Genomic DNA, 16,013 nt, shown 5'->3' on the forward strand with positions numbered 1-16,013 from the left:
CGTCGAGTGTTGTCACGGGCCCACTTGGGCATGAAACACTCGCAGCCCTCAATCAAATTCGAAACCTAATCCTAAGAAAGGAAAAGAAAATCTAGAAAGAAAGAGAGGGTTAGAAAGAAGTTACCAAATTGGAGTCCCTAAGTTAAAAACCTGCAAAAGAAAACAAAAGAAGTCAGTTTCTAAAGAGAATGTCTAAGATTAGAAAATCCTTAAAAAGAAAGATAAAAGTAAACTAATTTCTAAAAGAGGAAAATTCTAAAAAAAAAAAGTGGAAATTCCTAAAATAAATTAGGAAAGTCTTAAACTAGAAAGTAAGTTACTAAAAGAGATCTGAAAAATAGAAAGTAGAGAAAGAGCTTACCGAATTAGAAATTTCTATCTTAAAAGCCTACAAAATGGGAAAGTTTCTAAACAAAAAGTCTACAAGTAGAAAATTTCTAAAAATAAATTAGGAAACAAAGTTAGATTCTAAAAGAGTTAGAATTAGAAACTTGCTAAAAAAAACAAATCCTAATCTAGAAATAGCAAGGAAGAAATTAAGACAGAAATTACCAATTTAGAAACCTATCTCAGAGTCCTACAAAACGGGAAAGTTGAGTTAGTTTCTAAAATTAGAAAGAAATTCTAAAAGGGAAATAACTAACCTAGTTTCTAAAAACAAAAGAGGAAAGTTTCTAAAAATAAACTAGTTCTTAAAAATAGAAAAATACTAGAATTAGAAGATTTCTAAAAGGAGAAAATAAAACTTAAAATTAGAGACTTTCTAAAAATAAGTAAGAAAGTTCTAAACCTAAAGTTAGAAAATTCTAAAAAAAAACAAAATCCTAAAATAGAAAGTAATGTTAGTTTCTAAAAAGGGAAAATTTTCTAAAATTAAAAAATAGAAAATTTCTAAAATTAAAAGAAAGCCTAGAATTAGAAAATTTCTAAAACTCAAACCCTAATTAATTCTAAAAAATAGAAAAAGTAGAGGAATTAGAAAGGGATTACCAATTTAGAAGTTTATGTCAGGATCCTACAAAACAGGAAAACAGGTTAGTTTCTAGAAATCAGAAAAACCTAAACCTAAAGTTAGAAAAATCCTAATCTTAAACTAATCCTAAAACTAGTTAATTTCAGAAAACGTAACCGTCAATCCCCGGCAACGGCGCCAAAAACTTGTTCACTCCCCAAGTATAGGGTTGTGATGTAGTAATAAACTCGGTGAGACCGAGGTCGAATCCTAAGGGACTGAAACCTGTACGTAATTTGAAACTAAGTAGAACTAGAATCAGAGTAAGATGAAATCTAAATCGAGTGTAAATTGAGGAACAATGATGAAATAATTATCTAAAACTTAAAGAATTCAGAGAAAGGACACTAGGGATTCAGAGAATCCACTTGTAGAAACTACTATTTGGTGGAATATACAATATATTGGAGTTTTCTCCTATGCTTTATTGGCATGGAGGGAGGGGTTGGAGCTGGCTTGACTTCGTGATATTAAGAAATAATTTGAGTATTAAAAAATTATGAGTCTTAATGCTTTCTAAATGTCTAACTAAGTCTTAAAAATTGATATAACAGAAAATATTAATCCAAACATGAAAACATGATACAACAGTTTCATGTTTTTATGTTTTATTTGGAGAATTCATCACTGTTGCTATGTGCAACATTTTACTTTTCTGTTTGAGTTACAGTTCATTTACAGCAACATGGAGCACCTATGAAGTCTCCTGGTTCTCGGCTTGAACTCTGAGATGGTATGTCCTAAGGTCATAGGATCCAGCTGCCTATTGTGTTTTCTAAGATGTTTATGTTTTGCTTATAATTTCAATTGATGCTTCTGTTGATGATTGGAGCATCGTGATGCTTTTATGTGATTAGATTCCCATAGTTCACTAATTTTTCATGTTCAACTTGAATATAAAGAAATTGTTGCTTATTTTATATTTGCACTCAACGACACATACGTAAGAGCTGTTGTTGAACATGGATGCTTTACTCTAGGAAAGCATTGATAGGTTGTCCCAACGACATATCCAGAATCCTCTGTTTCTCTTTGTTTTCTTCAGTTCTGCTCTTAAAAAAGAAAAAGCAAAAAAAAAAGAAGAAAAGATGGTGTTGTCGTCCCAACCAGCATTAGATCAAATTAGTTTTGTAGAAAACCAGAATGCCTCAGGTCAAGGATGGATGTAGTTTGTGTTTGTTTGGAAAAATGCGAATGTGAATATAATGAAATATATTGTAACAGGTGTATAACAGGAAATTTTGCCTGAATTTCGGGGGGAAAAAAGGAGACTTTTACCACGCAAATTTTCGTAGGTAAAAGGTTGAGTAAATAGCTATTAGCTACGAAAACTGTCGTAGGTAAAAGTCTTAGCAGTGTTTTTTAGCTGACTTTTACCTACGGAAATGTTTGTAGATAAAAGTCTTAACACACTTTTTACCTACAAAAAAGTTCATAGGTAAAAGTCTTACCATTGTCAAGAAATCTTTGGCAACGGTGATTTACCGACGAACTATTTCGTAGGTAAAGCTCTTTGCCTACGAAATAATATCATTTACCTACGAAATATTTCGTAGGTAAAAGTCTTATTAACGTTTTTAATTTCGTAGGTAAATGTCTTACCATTGCCAACGATGGCATTTTTTGTCTATAAAAACCTTTAGCCACGATCTTTTACCAATGAAATTATCGACAAAATTTTTCGTAGGTAAACCTCTTTTGCCTATGAAATAATATCATTTACCTATGAAATATTTTGTAGGTAAAAGTCTTATTAACGTTTTTAATTTCGTAGGTAAACGTCTTACCATTGCCAATGATGACATTTTTCGTCGGTAAAAACCTTTAGCCACGGTCTTTTACCAACGAAATTATCGACGAAATTTTTCGTAGGTAAAGCTCTTTGCCTACGAAATAATATCATTTACCTACGAAAGTTTTCGTAGGTAAAAGTGGAATTTCTTATAGGTGTGAAGGGTGTAACCATCAAACTGAACTTCCTTTGATATAGTTTTGAAGAGATGAAAGGTATATGAATTAGAATAGATTCCATCACCAAACCAGGCCCATGAGACAAAGTAAACAACAGAATTAAACCAATTACCAACCAATCAATATGCTATGAAGGTTAGGAAGGGTACCGTCATCCGACCATGCCCAGGAGACGATGGTGAACAACAGGGCTTCCTGACATCATAAACATCAAAAGAAAAGGAACATGCTTAAGCTATCGCAGACCCATTGTAATTTTAGTCACAACAGACCATTAAAAAACTAAAAACATTCCCTTAATAATCAAACTAATATCAAATTTAGTTCATAAATTAAATTAAAGGCATAAAATAGAGTCTCCCATCTCCTACAAGCTTCACCTCTTAGCCCTAGCTAAGAGGTCCAGCCTAACATGATTGGACCAGATCTCTGAAAAACCATGATAAAAAAAACTACAAATAAAACAAATAAACAAAACTACTCCCTATCTCTCTCTCTGCTACTGACGTTCTCAGCCGAGACCTCCTCCCCCTTTTTGACGCTCACTCTCTTCTCCTTTTTGTAGCCAAGGGAGTCGGTTGTACATGAGACGACAGAAGAGTCAGTTGCAGCGTAATTTTACGCAGCAACAAATTTAGAAACATGTTGCATAGCAAAACTACAAAATCCTCTTGCGTGGGAATGAGTTTTGGCAAAACATAGATCTGTTGCAATATCTATTCCAGTCAGGCTTCTTGGCCTTGCTCGGTGGTCCCATGGGATAATTTTGGACAGTCTAGATGGTCATCCGATCACTGCCATGGACATACAATGGGCCGTAAAAATCAGGCAACGTTCGGACGCCAAAAACAGAGCTTGCGAAAGGGCTCTTACGTTGTGCTGATGATGGGGCCCATGATTGATATTTTATGAGAAATCTAGACCGTCCATTGCATTCTCCTCAAAATTTTGGCAACGGCGCCAAATTTTTGATTAGTTGTAAGCCTGACCGTAGACTGTGCGGGTTGATTATGGGTTGTTGAGTTGTAGATCCAGTGCACCATTTCTTTTGGACATTATTTTATAAAATTTTTGTCGGATAACGCCTTGTGCGACCCGTTTAATATTCATATAGACTTGTATTTCTTAATCGTATTTGTTTCAGTAGATTAGTTGTGGTTGTGGTTTATGTTCTAGCCGATTCCTTTATTGCTTATTTAAACTAATATATGTATAAATTACCATAATTAGAATATAAGCGACACCCGGGAATTTAGAGGCCGAGTTCCTACACGGCCCCTGAAAACCCGGGGTGTTACATTGGTAAACTTACTTTGGAAGGAAATATTTTAGAGAATGTTGGTTAATTTCAAACATTAGTAGGAAAACTCATTTATCTAACCATCACTCGCCCAGACATTTCTTATGCAGTCAACTTGGTCAGTCAGTTCATGTTTGCTCCTAGGAATAGTCATATGAATGCATTTCATAGAATCCTACAATACCTCAAAGCCTCCCTTGGACGTGGCATTTGGATGTGCAAAAATGGTCATACCTCCATCGCAAGCTATGCTGATGCAGATTGGGCTGGAAGCCCCGTTGATAGACGGTCTACCACTGGGTATTACACATTTGTTGGGGGAAAATTAGTCATGTGGAGAAGCAAAAAATAAAATGTTGTTGTTCAATCCAATGCCGAGGCTAATTATGGGGCCATGGTGTCCACTACGAGCGAGTTAACTTAGCTCTACTCTCTTTTGCAGGATTTGGGCCTTCTGACCCTCTTACCAATGATATGTTCTTTGACAATCAATTAGCCATACATATTGCTTCTAACCCAGTATTTCATGAACGAACTAAACACATTGAAGTCGATTATCATTTTTTCAGAGAAAAGGTCCAAGCCAATATTATTCGCACTCCTTCCATTTGTAGTGATGATTAACTGGCTGATATCTTTACCAAGGGTCTATGTAATGCCCCGGTTTCCAGAATCCGAGTACCAATCCCAAAAACCCAAGTGTTAATTAACCAGGTAACTGGTAGTATATCAAAATTAGAGTGCGATAGCATAATAAGCGTAGATAATATCATATAATACAAAATTTAAGATCCTTCTCCACTCAAATGGAGACCTTAAGTTCAAAATTTATAAGTTTCAAATATACCAAGACCAACAAGAAAAGAAATACTGCAACTATTGATTGAGCCCATAATATTCTGCTGCGTCCTACTGCGGCTCTTCCTCATAGTATCCTTCCTCCAATCCTTTTGCCACGTCACTGGGACCTGCTTCGTAGTCGTCCCCGCCTATACCTACATTTTATATACGGTTGAATATTTGATGAATGAGTGACCAACTCAGTGTGAATTCTCCTTAAGATTACACACCCCCGCCTTAGCTAAACATAATTAAAAACAACAAGATATTCAACAGAATGCAGTCGTATTTAAATGCATGGATGTCGAATGCACATCGACCTGGGGATGCTCATCCAGTCGGACTTGGGCTCGTCATCCGTGCATAAGACTGGTCATCAGCATAGCACAACACATGCGTACATCACGTACAGCATAATGACCAAGTCATCACATTACGTAAGTAGGTCGATAGTCGATGGTCTGGAAGCTAGCGAAACGATGCCCCACTCAGCCTGATAACACATGCTACAGCATCCAAAATTATCCACCCGTCATCGCTAGTATGCTATGAATGCATGATTAGCCAAACCTTTATTATTCCAATTACAACTAGCCATTTTAAATAACTCAAGGGTCACTGGGGGACCCATCACCTAGCGTAGGCTGATAGTTCGGGCATAGTGTCCTATGATCACCATCCCTGACTCATGAGATTTCTTCAAATTACGATGTCTAATGGATGCCCGTCGACCAATGGCCAATCACATTCAATAAGTAGAGATTACCATCGCATGGGTATAGGCCATCGAAGCCACGCAGGGCAACATCAAAATATGGGACAGATATTAAATTACAGCGGTAAAAAGGTGCTCGGAACATATAATCAAGACGGCAAAGGGGTAAGGCAAAGTTAAATCAGAGTGGTTAAAAAGGTCATTTCTAAGCCACTCAAGCCGTATGACCTATGGATACTAGATCTTATATTAGTGTTTCATGCCCCCACATAACCTCCAAATCAATGGTCCATTTCTTACCACACTCTATCTTATTACATCCTAAGTATGGGTTCATATACACAAAAGGGACTACCCACTAGTAAGTATAGTTAATATAGATCCATAAGTGACTTACAATAGGTCATTATGTGAACTATCGATTAAAATGGGAGTTATCATGTAAGTAACTATCGCATGCAATCATGGTTCACAACTATTAACTATAAATCAGATATAAATCATGTCTTAAGGATTCATAACTAGTGTAAGAGGTCACATGCTATGAGATAACAATTGTGATTCTAATAAAAACTATTACTGAAACTAATTTGGAAATGGAAAGCTTAAGGGGAAGAAGTCATCACCTAAACATATAGCTTGATCGAGACTTCATGACAGATTATCTTGCCTTTAGGCTATCTCTTGTTCTAATTAGCCCAATTTTTCAAAGTTAGATGTTTTAAAGTTACTATAAGCTTTAAGGAGTTTCGTATGCCGATTTATTGGCATACCTAAGAGGTTGTTTTAATGAAGTTTAGTCCAATTGCGGCCTTTTTATCGTTCCTAATTTGGTAGAGAGTTGGGATAAAAGTCCTATAGTTACGATGTAGTTAGCAACTATACACATATAGAACTTCTCATTCAATGGCTTGGTTAGGCTTACCTGTTGTGCAAATTCACTAAGATTTGGACTGATAATTCTAAGTCATGGTCCAGCTGGATCTAGCCCTGAAATAGGAGATTTTCTCATTCATTCAAGCTCGAGTCGACTTGGCTGGGGTGGCCCAATTAAAGCCATTTTCATGGCGAAATGGACGATTTTCTCATGGTAGGGCCTTGGCCCTCAAATTTCCAACCATACAAGGGCTGAGTTGGACTAAACCGAGTTAGTTGGGAGACCCCATCACTGATTATCATCCTTCCATCAGCAGTTACCATTCCAATGGGCCCAGCGACCCGTTTGCCGAGTTCGGTCCTGACTCTGCCCAGCACCTGTGGCCCATTGGGTTCAGTTCAGACTCAGCCAGGTTGTTATTGCTGAGTTCAGCCTGGACTCGACCCAGTTGTTGTGGCTGAGTTCAGCTTGGACTCAGCCCAACTGCTGTGGTTGAGTTTAGCTTGTACTCGGCCTAGCTGCCATGGCTGAGTTCAATTTGGACTCGGCCCGGCTATTGTGGCTGAGTTCAGTTTGGACTCGGCACAGCTGTTGTGGCTGAGTTCAGTTTGGACTTGGCCTAGTTGCTGTGACGTCCTAACTATACCATGCGGCATTTGGCCGACAAGGGTTCGACCGTAATTTAGGGCAGTTGTTATCGTGGCCAGGAGAGCCGTTCTTCGCCAAACGAGTGGCAGGTGGAGTTAGAGGGCGATCCCAACCATTGATCATGGAGGTGGGGGCATTCGGGTGTTACCTGGACCGTTCTGCACATCCGTTGGGCCGCCTTATCATTTACACAGCTGCTGCAATGGGTCGGGTCGACACTACCGGTAGCCAGGTCAACGTCCTTATCTCTTTCTGCTTCCCTTTCTCCTTTCTTTCCCTCGACTAAAGCCCACCGTGCCTGGGCCTGACACAACACGGCCTGAGCCCTGCAACTCGGTCTGGCCGACTTGGTCTCGGATGGGAGTGTAGCAGCACACTCACCCACCCTACTCTCTCAGCCGAGTATGGTGACACTGGTCTGCACTGACCCAACTTGACCTGAATTGACCGGGTCAACTTGGTGCAGTGCGACACCGAGTTCACTCAGTTTTCTCTCTCTCTCTCTCTCTCTCTCTCTCTCTCTCTCTCTCTCTCTCTCTTTGATTCCCACTCTCCCTCTCTACCCCTTGTAGTGATGCTACTAGTCTATACTGACCCAACTCGGTCTAAGTTAAACGGGTCAAGTTGGTAACTCGGTCCGAGTTAAACGGGTCAAGTTGGTGTAGTGTGGCACCAAGCTCACTATTCCTGCACTCACTCTCTCTTTCTTTTCTATTTCCCCTTTCTCTCTTTGGCCTTGGTACGAATCCCGAGACACACGCTATCCTTTTATAGCTGGGAGGAGTACTTGCACGATCCATCTAATGGCTGAGATAGGGTGCTGAATTTATGCTCCCATCTTAGTTTCCTAAATGCATGGGGTCCGTCCATCATGAGGGATGGATTCTTGACAATGTGACCCTCTGGAAAAACGTTCCTAATGGAGCTAAGGATCCATCCCATCATGGTGGGTCTATCGGCTCAACAGAGAAGAAGGCAAAGCCTCCAATGGCGTTTTCCTTCTGTCTGGTTAAAGTGGCGATCCAGTCCGCTTGGATGGATCAAATGGGGCCCCAGACCACTGAGGGGCCCACTTATCTCGTTAGTAATCACGGTCCTGATATCATCTCCTGAGAAATTTGGCCGCAACCTTATTTTCGAGGAACAGCTGCCCTAGTAGGAACAGCTGAGATTAGTCCACAACACTTGGGGAGGGGCTTGGATCGTGCCAACGTGATTTGCCCGAAGCGGAAAGGTTTCCCACTCCTTTTCCACCTCCCATCTGGTTGTCCACCCCTTTTTAGCATTGCAGGAAGTGTCGAGAGAGACTCCCATCGATCGGTTGAAATTAAAAATGAGCCAACAGCTCGGATCGCCGATGTGGCAGTCATCCGACCCTCTTCATTGGAGGGAGACCGACGCACACCACTGTCTGGCCTCTTCCTAAGTGCATGCGTGCTTGCATGGGTTTGCCCGGTCAACCTGGGTCCGGTCGGATCTGCTGTCCAGTCAAGATAGACGTTCCTGATCACGATGGTGGGCCTTAGTTTGGGTGGACGAGTATCGCCCAATTCAAACCTCGGGTTAGCAGGAAAAAAAAAGAGGAATTTTCCTCCTTTTTACAACTTCTATCGGGTCAAACGTTGTTTGACCCGATGCTCCATTTGGTGCATGGTGGGTGCACGTCTCAAGTGCACATGCACCATGGATGTGGGGCCCACTGTGATGCCTATGAGAGACCTGTTCTGGCCACCTCTTTTGATGGCAACAATCAAGGCCCTTGGTCGAGGATTGGCCATATCTAAGACTCAAGCGGGCCGCACTATGCAATCCTTGACTCTATATAATAGGTTTCTAATAATCCCTTGGTTGGATTGGTTTAAAATTTTTATCCAATGGTCATATAGGACCCTTAGTAATAGTAGCTGTTTTAGTAAGTTGTTCATTAGCTCCCTTTCACGATATTTTTTATTACATTATTTTCTTTCCTTTCCACTTCAGGATTGGATGGTTGTCCCATTGGTAAAGGTTATTCTGAATCTAGGGTGCTTGGTTGTTAGGTTTACTCACATGGCTAGTGCATGTCCTTGTTTAGTTTCTAGGAGACTTTGGTGACGTGCCCAGGTGTTGATGGATGGTTTCGACAAATGGTTGAAGGTTTCTCCTTGCTTTGGTTTAAGTTAGAACTGTTTAGTAATTAGGTTCACAGTTATACTAGTAAGGGTTTAATAGTAACACCCGTGTATCAGAGGTGCAGGGTGTTACAGTCTACCCTCAGCAAAGTTTCATACAATCTTGTCCAAGTTGGGCTCGATCGACATCTACGCTCCAACTTGAGGGGGAGTGTTGTGGAGAATGAAAGATTATGTTTCTATATTTGTGGGTGGTTTTAATATGGTTGGTGCTGATATAGATGGTGCTAATATGGAATGTGTTATGTTTAGGATGTGCTATTTTTGGTTCTCTTCTTACCCTAAAAGCTTCTTGTATATATTAAGGTGCTCTCATATGAACAATCATGAATAAGAAATTCTTCTCTCTTCTTCTCCCATGGAGGTAAGCTATCAAGCTGAACTACATAAATTTTCATTGTGTTAAGTGTGTGATTGTGTTTATTAGCTTCTTTACGTATGGTCATAATTAAATCTGAGCCTTCCATCATATGGATCTCACCATGTAGATGGCCTTGGCTCAGAGATATGACAGGTAAGATCATCAGGTAGATCATAATATTCAAAAATGGTGAACGGATTGGAAAAAATCTTCTCTGATTTCATTTCTTTTGAAAACTGAGGAACACCTGATGTGAGGACTAACTTTTTTTTTAAAGGGTAGTTAACCAGTGGACTGCCTAATGGTCCACTTGGATCTCCCATCTGTATTCTAAGCTAGCCCATGTGGAGCGTGTACATGTGTATGTTCTCAGCACATCGAGTGTCCGAAACAATAACAACGATGCTCTTACACACTGAGTTTTTTTAGCTATAGAAAGGGTTACCTAAAACTAGTTGCAACTACAACCGATAATTCTAAAATATAAAGATATAGTAAAGAATTCAGAAAGTTAATATTAAATCACAAGTATCAAAAGAAGAATTTAAAAAGTTGAGGTGTGTTATTGTCGTTGTCTTAAAGATAGATTTGTCTTCTATAAAGATGATTTGTAATCCCTAATGCACAGGATACCAGTAACTCTACCCCCATAATACAACAACTCTTCTCCAAGATGAATAGTTTAAATCCGTTGCACTCGTTCACAACCACACAAACTCAAAAATACTCGAATTGATTTACTAAGAAAGAATTCGAAGAAAAACCATAAATGATAAGATTTTTTCAAATGACTTTGCAATTGAGATGTGATGTCTTTATAAAGGAAAAGTAAATAGTTGTTAGGAACTTAAGGTAAAATAAATGCATGTCGGTGTATGCTGGCTCATTTCTTCATTGTTCATGAGTGCAAAACATGTACACAATCAAAGGCACACCACACCACTGCACAACGCATGTGCAAGGGTACTCACGTGACATATCATTATTTTCGAATACAAAGAATCAAGTAAGAGTTTTAATATAAAGATTTGGTTTTCATAATAACTTTTAATATGGGACAAAACTAAACCCAATTTAAAATAATAATAATAATAATAATAATAAAATTAAATTAAATTAAATTAAATTAACAAAGGTAAAAATCAATTTTCGAGTTAATTGCTTTGGGCACGTGGAATGGTCCAACCATCCATCTGAGAACTGCACTCATTCCAGACCATTGTTAAATCCAACTGAACAGATGATCCCAGTCCTTGGAGTGTGGTCGTTTTTGTTATAGCCGTTTATTTTTAAAAGTGGTAGATGGATGGTTAGAATCATCCAAGTGAAGTGTTCTTCTAGAATAAAAACCAATCCAAAGTGGGGCCCAAGCAATAGGTGTTTTTAAGTGAACCACTTATTTTCCCAGGTTGATCTGAGCCATCCATATTTGTATGGTTCTGATCACATGGTAAGATCCGGTGATTGGTAGGATGCTGGACGTAGTGTATGGAATGAATTGGACGGTCCAGGTTATTGCTGGGACAGTCTCATCTGTCCAAAGCAACGGGTTGTATTAGATCGATGCCCTTTGAGTTGATTGCCAATTAAAATAAGGCAATGGGACTTGGCATTCACGAGCCATCCTCCACTTTTGTGAAATACTATAATAAGTCATCACCTCTTCACGTGAGCAGTGGTATAAGTAAAAGGGCTCGGGTTAGGTACTACCCCCGCCTGTTCGGAGCTCGGGACAGGCAGAGGATACGAGGGCCACCATGATGTATGACTTTTATCTACACCGTCCATCCATTTTTTCATATCATTTTAGAATACTGGACCAAAAATAGGGAGGTTCCAAAGATCAAGTGGACCACACAGTCAGGATTAAATTCGTACCATTGAAAAAATCTTAACGACTACGGAAGTTTTGGATCAAAATGATATTTGTTTTTTCACTTCATCAAGGTGTACATGACCATATCAACAGGAAAATAAATGACATGGTGGACCCTAAGAAGGTTTCAATGGTGGGCCTCCTTAGCACTGCTTCATCCTGTGGTGTCGTCCACTTGAGCCGTGGATCTGCCTTATTTTTTGCACAATATTCTAAAATAATATGAAAATTTGGATTGACGGCATGGATAAAAGTCATACATCAACGTGGCCCCTCAATAACCTTCGGAGCCTCCGCCTGTCCCGAGGAGCTCTGAAGAGGCGGGAGTGTGCGCGTGTGTGTATATATATATATATATATAGAGAGAGAGAGAGAGAGAGAGAGAGAGAGAGAGAGAGAGAGAGAGAGAGAGAGAGAGGTGTGTGTCCCTTTTAACCACTCATTTTCAGGCATGAGCTAAAAAGTAAGATAGAGCTATAAAGCGGGTGGTCCACACCAAAGGAAATAGGGAGAATTGTGAGCTTATTGTGAAAACTTATTACCATACTACAAAAGTTGTGAACCGGGTTAATGTTTGTATTTTTCTTACATTTATTCTGGTGTAACATTATGAATAGGTTTGATGGCAGATACATATTCCTACAATAAACTAATAAAATGAAAGTACAGTAAGTGTAGATCCGACATATTCATCAGGTTGAGTCTCTCAATTTTAAAAAAGACTTAATCTCCGCGTATATTAAAAGGAAAAAACAAAAATGAAAAGTTGTTTCCCTTTTCTAAAATGCCTACGTGTTTTTTTTTTTTTTTTTTTTAATTTTTAAAAAAGACCTAAGAAAAGGTGCATATGGTCACGAGTCTCACATGTGCAATAAGAAAATCAAGGACAGCATCACGGAGTATCTCGTTTCGATTTGGTCGTCCATAGGGATGGGTTAGCTTGCATATGGGGCCCTACTACAAAATATAAAAATCCCTGTATCATGTGAACTATCAACGTGGATAAAGTTGCGGAAATGATTCTTCTACGGTGGAGTCAGCGGAAGTGGATCGCCTCCTGGCCTGCCCGGACGGAACCGGTCCACACATAGGCTCTTTGGGGCCACCCTGATGTATAGGTTTTATCCACACGGTCCATCCATCTTTTTATATCATTTTATGGTAGGAGTGAAAAATTTTGGCAGATGATCCAAGACTCCGTGATGATGACGCCCACAGCTGATACCTTTCTAAGGCCCACCGTGGTGTTTATTTTCCGTCCAACCTGTCCACAAGGTCACATGGACATGGAGAAGGGAAAACACAAATATCAACTTTATCAAAACTTCTGCTTCTGCCAAGAAGTTTTTAATGGTGAGCGTTCAAATCTCACTATGTGGTCCACTTGAGCCTTGGATCTCCCTTATATTTGTTGGGGGACCACAGAAGCACACATAGATGAATCATGGATAGTTATCTAATAACACCAAGCGAAAGGAAGAACGTGACAAAATCCTTTCGGAAAAAAACCACGGCACAAAGTGAAGATGATTACTATGAAAGCAAAAATTATAAAGAAAAAGAGCTTACCCGATTCGAACAACCTTGAATATCACCCTTACTATACCCTTCGAAACCCTAGAACAATTTAGAAACCCCTTAAAATACCTCTCAATCCCGTTTACATTCACATATATAGCCTTAGAAAGAATCATAAACGAAATCAGAAACAAATCCCACAAATTCGGAGGTTTACGAAAAAATCTACGCTGAATCTATCGATCCCATCGAATACTCATAGATGTCATCGAAACTAATCATTCGATGACATCGAACTAACACATCAGCTGTCCAGAGACAAAACATGATTTTCCAAAAATGCTCAATGACATCGAACACTCATCGGTTACATCGAAAAAGCGCCCAGTTAGTCCAGCGACCAATTGAATAAAATCCGAAAAATATCGATAGGATCAATCACTACTCGATGCCATCGAACATACTGTCGATGGCATCAATAGACCCTATATCTGACTTAATTTAAGACATCAAATACAACAATATATATGCTCATACAGTAAAATGATCTGTAAAAATGTAGGTAATGCGTAGATAAAACCATACAAATCAGCATGGTGAACGGCCTGACTCAGTTGTAAGTGTGACCAGGACTTCCTAGATTGAACGTTCGGCCAAGGGTGGTGAAGACAAGGCCCGACCCTTGCAGATAATGGACGAGCTATCTCGTCCAGATTTTGTAAACCACGAATCAGTCAACCATGGGCCGAATGGGTCAAACAGGCTAGTTAGGGTGTGGATTAGGTGCCGACACTGACAGTAGGGACGTAGCAACTTGTTGGCGCTTTGTAGACTTACAATGATGTATGTTTTTTATTCATGCCCTCTGTCTAATATGGATCAATATTTTAGAGCATAAGTTTAAAATTGAGGCAGATTAGCATCTCAGATGAGCCATAACATAGGAAAACCATGGTGATTGAATGCCCACCATTAAAAACTTACCAGAGCCTACTCTAATGTTTATTTGTCATCCAACCCGTTGGGAAGCAAAAACACAAATTTCAGCTTAATACAAAACTTTTGTGGCCTTTGAAAAGTTGTTAATGGTGAGCATTCAATCATGATGTAGAGTGGGTTGCGGACACTTTCATGTCCAAGATGGAATAGAAAAAGCACGATTAGAGGCGAAAGTGATCAAGACCGTGAGGCATATCCTGCAAACTGGAATGAGTTATTCGATGTACCATATATGATTTTGGGTAAGAGAAGCTACTTTAGCCACCCAACCCACTATGCCGAGTTGCATAGGCCGAATTTGCAAGATTCCTTCATATCGACAGCCAAAAATCCTTTTTAATTTCATTTTTACCATTTATAGTAAGTTTTACTTCGATCGTAACTCCTGATCCTTAGAGCTTTAAGAGCCGTGCCCAACATGAAAAGAGCTTAGCAATTTTAAGAGAATAACATGGTAAGGCCAAATTGGACACTTAATATTTTTGGCAAAAAACCATGAAGTCTAGTAGGAATCATGACCGTTATAAATAGTAAGTTAAGTCACAAATTTTAGGGACTTTGAGTTGGAGTTTAATTTTGAAACTTTTTACTATGTTTGATAACAGTATTTAAAGGGTTGTAAATTTATTTTTATTATCATTTAATTAATTTTTTAATTTCTTAGAATTTATTTCTATTTTACTATTTTCCCTCATGGACTCAAAGAATCTTTGTAAGGAGTCCAAAGAAGCTCATGGATCCGGAGTAATTGTCCCCTTAGGAAGACTGTGATTGACCTCATCACGTCCATCCTTGCATCAAATCACCACGGTTTCCTAAGGTGTGATCCACCTAAGATTTCAATCTATGTCATTTTCGGGCCAATGCCTTAAAATTAGCAACCAAAATGGATGGATGGCACCGAAAATAAACACATACATCATGGTGGGCCCGGATATCACCATTCGGTCCCGTCCTACGCTCATTATCCTAGAAAAATCCACTCTCCTTTCAAATGTTGGGAACCATCGTGTTAGAAAGGACACTGACTGCCCACATACCCGGGCTAAGGGTGTTCTATGGCCCCACCATGATGTATGTGTTTTATTCACGCCGGCCATCCATTTTTCTAAAATATTTCAAAGGCATGAGTAGGAAAACAAGGCATATCCAAATATCATGTGGGCCCCACCACATGAAATAGTGGTAATTGAACCCCTATTGTAGAAAACATCCTGAGGTCACAAAAGATTTGAATTAAGCGGATATTACTGTTTTCCCTTGGGGTGCACATTGAACCGTTGGAACCGTGTAACCAGACTGGAACCGTTGGATCGGTCCGGTTTGGTCTGGTTCTAGGGTGCTAACGGTCTGATTCCGGTTCCAAAGCTTCTAGAACCGTTGATTACGGATCGATTCCGATTTAGGGCCCTTTAGAACCGAACCGAACCGTTGATCCGAACCATTACCCGAACCGTGACACAAATCGTGGATCCAAACCGTATATATACTCATTTCGAAAATGGAGAAATACCCATTTCAGCTCTTGCAAATTCTGTAAAAACCCATCTCTCATTTTTCTCAAATCTCTCGATTTCTGTTTTTTGCATAGGCGAATGGGAATTGGGTTGAAGCTCGTTTCTTGAATGGAGGACTGGTTTCGAGAAAAAGGAGTAGAGTATTCCTATATGACAACAGAGAAAGACAATGAAACTTCGTTAAAGCTGTTCATAGACTGTTGCGGCT

At 39.4% G+C, this 16,013-nt stretch overlaps 1 protein-coding gene across 2 annotated transcripts in view; it reads right to left on the minus strand.

Moving 5' to 3' along the window:
* Positions 1 to 16,013, minus strand: part of LOC131234322 (aureusidin synthase-like) — a 72,206-nt gene that overhangs the window by 42,157 nt on the left and 14,036 nt on the right. The gene's annotated exons all lie outside the window — the stretch shown is intronic.

This window comes from Magnolia sinica, chromosome 19, assembly GCF_029962835.1.
Source record: "Magnolia sinica isolate HGM2019 chromosome 19, MsV1, whole genome shotgun sequence".
NCBI lineage: Eukaryota > Viridiplantae > Streptophyta > Magnoliopsida > Magnoliales > Magnoliaceae > Magnolia > Magnolia sinica.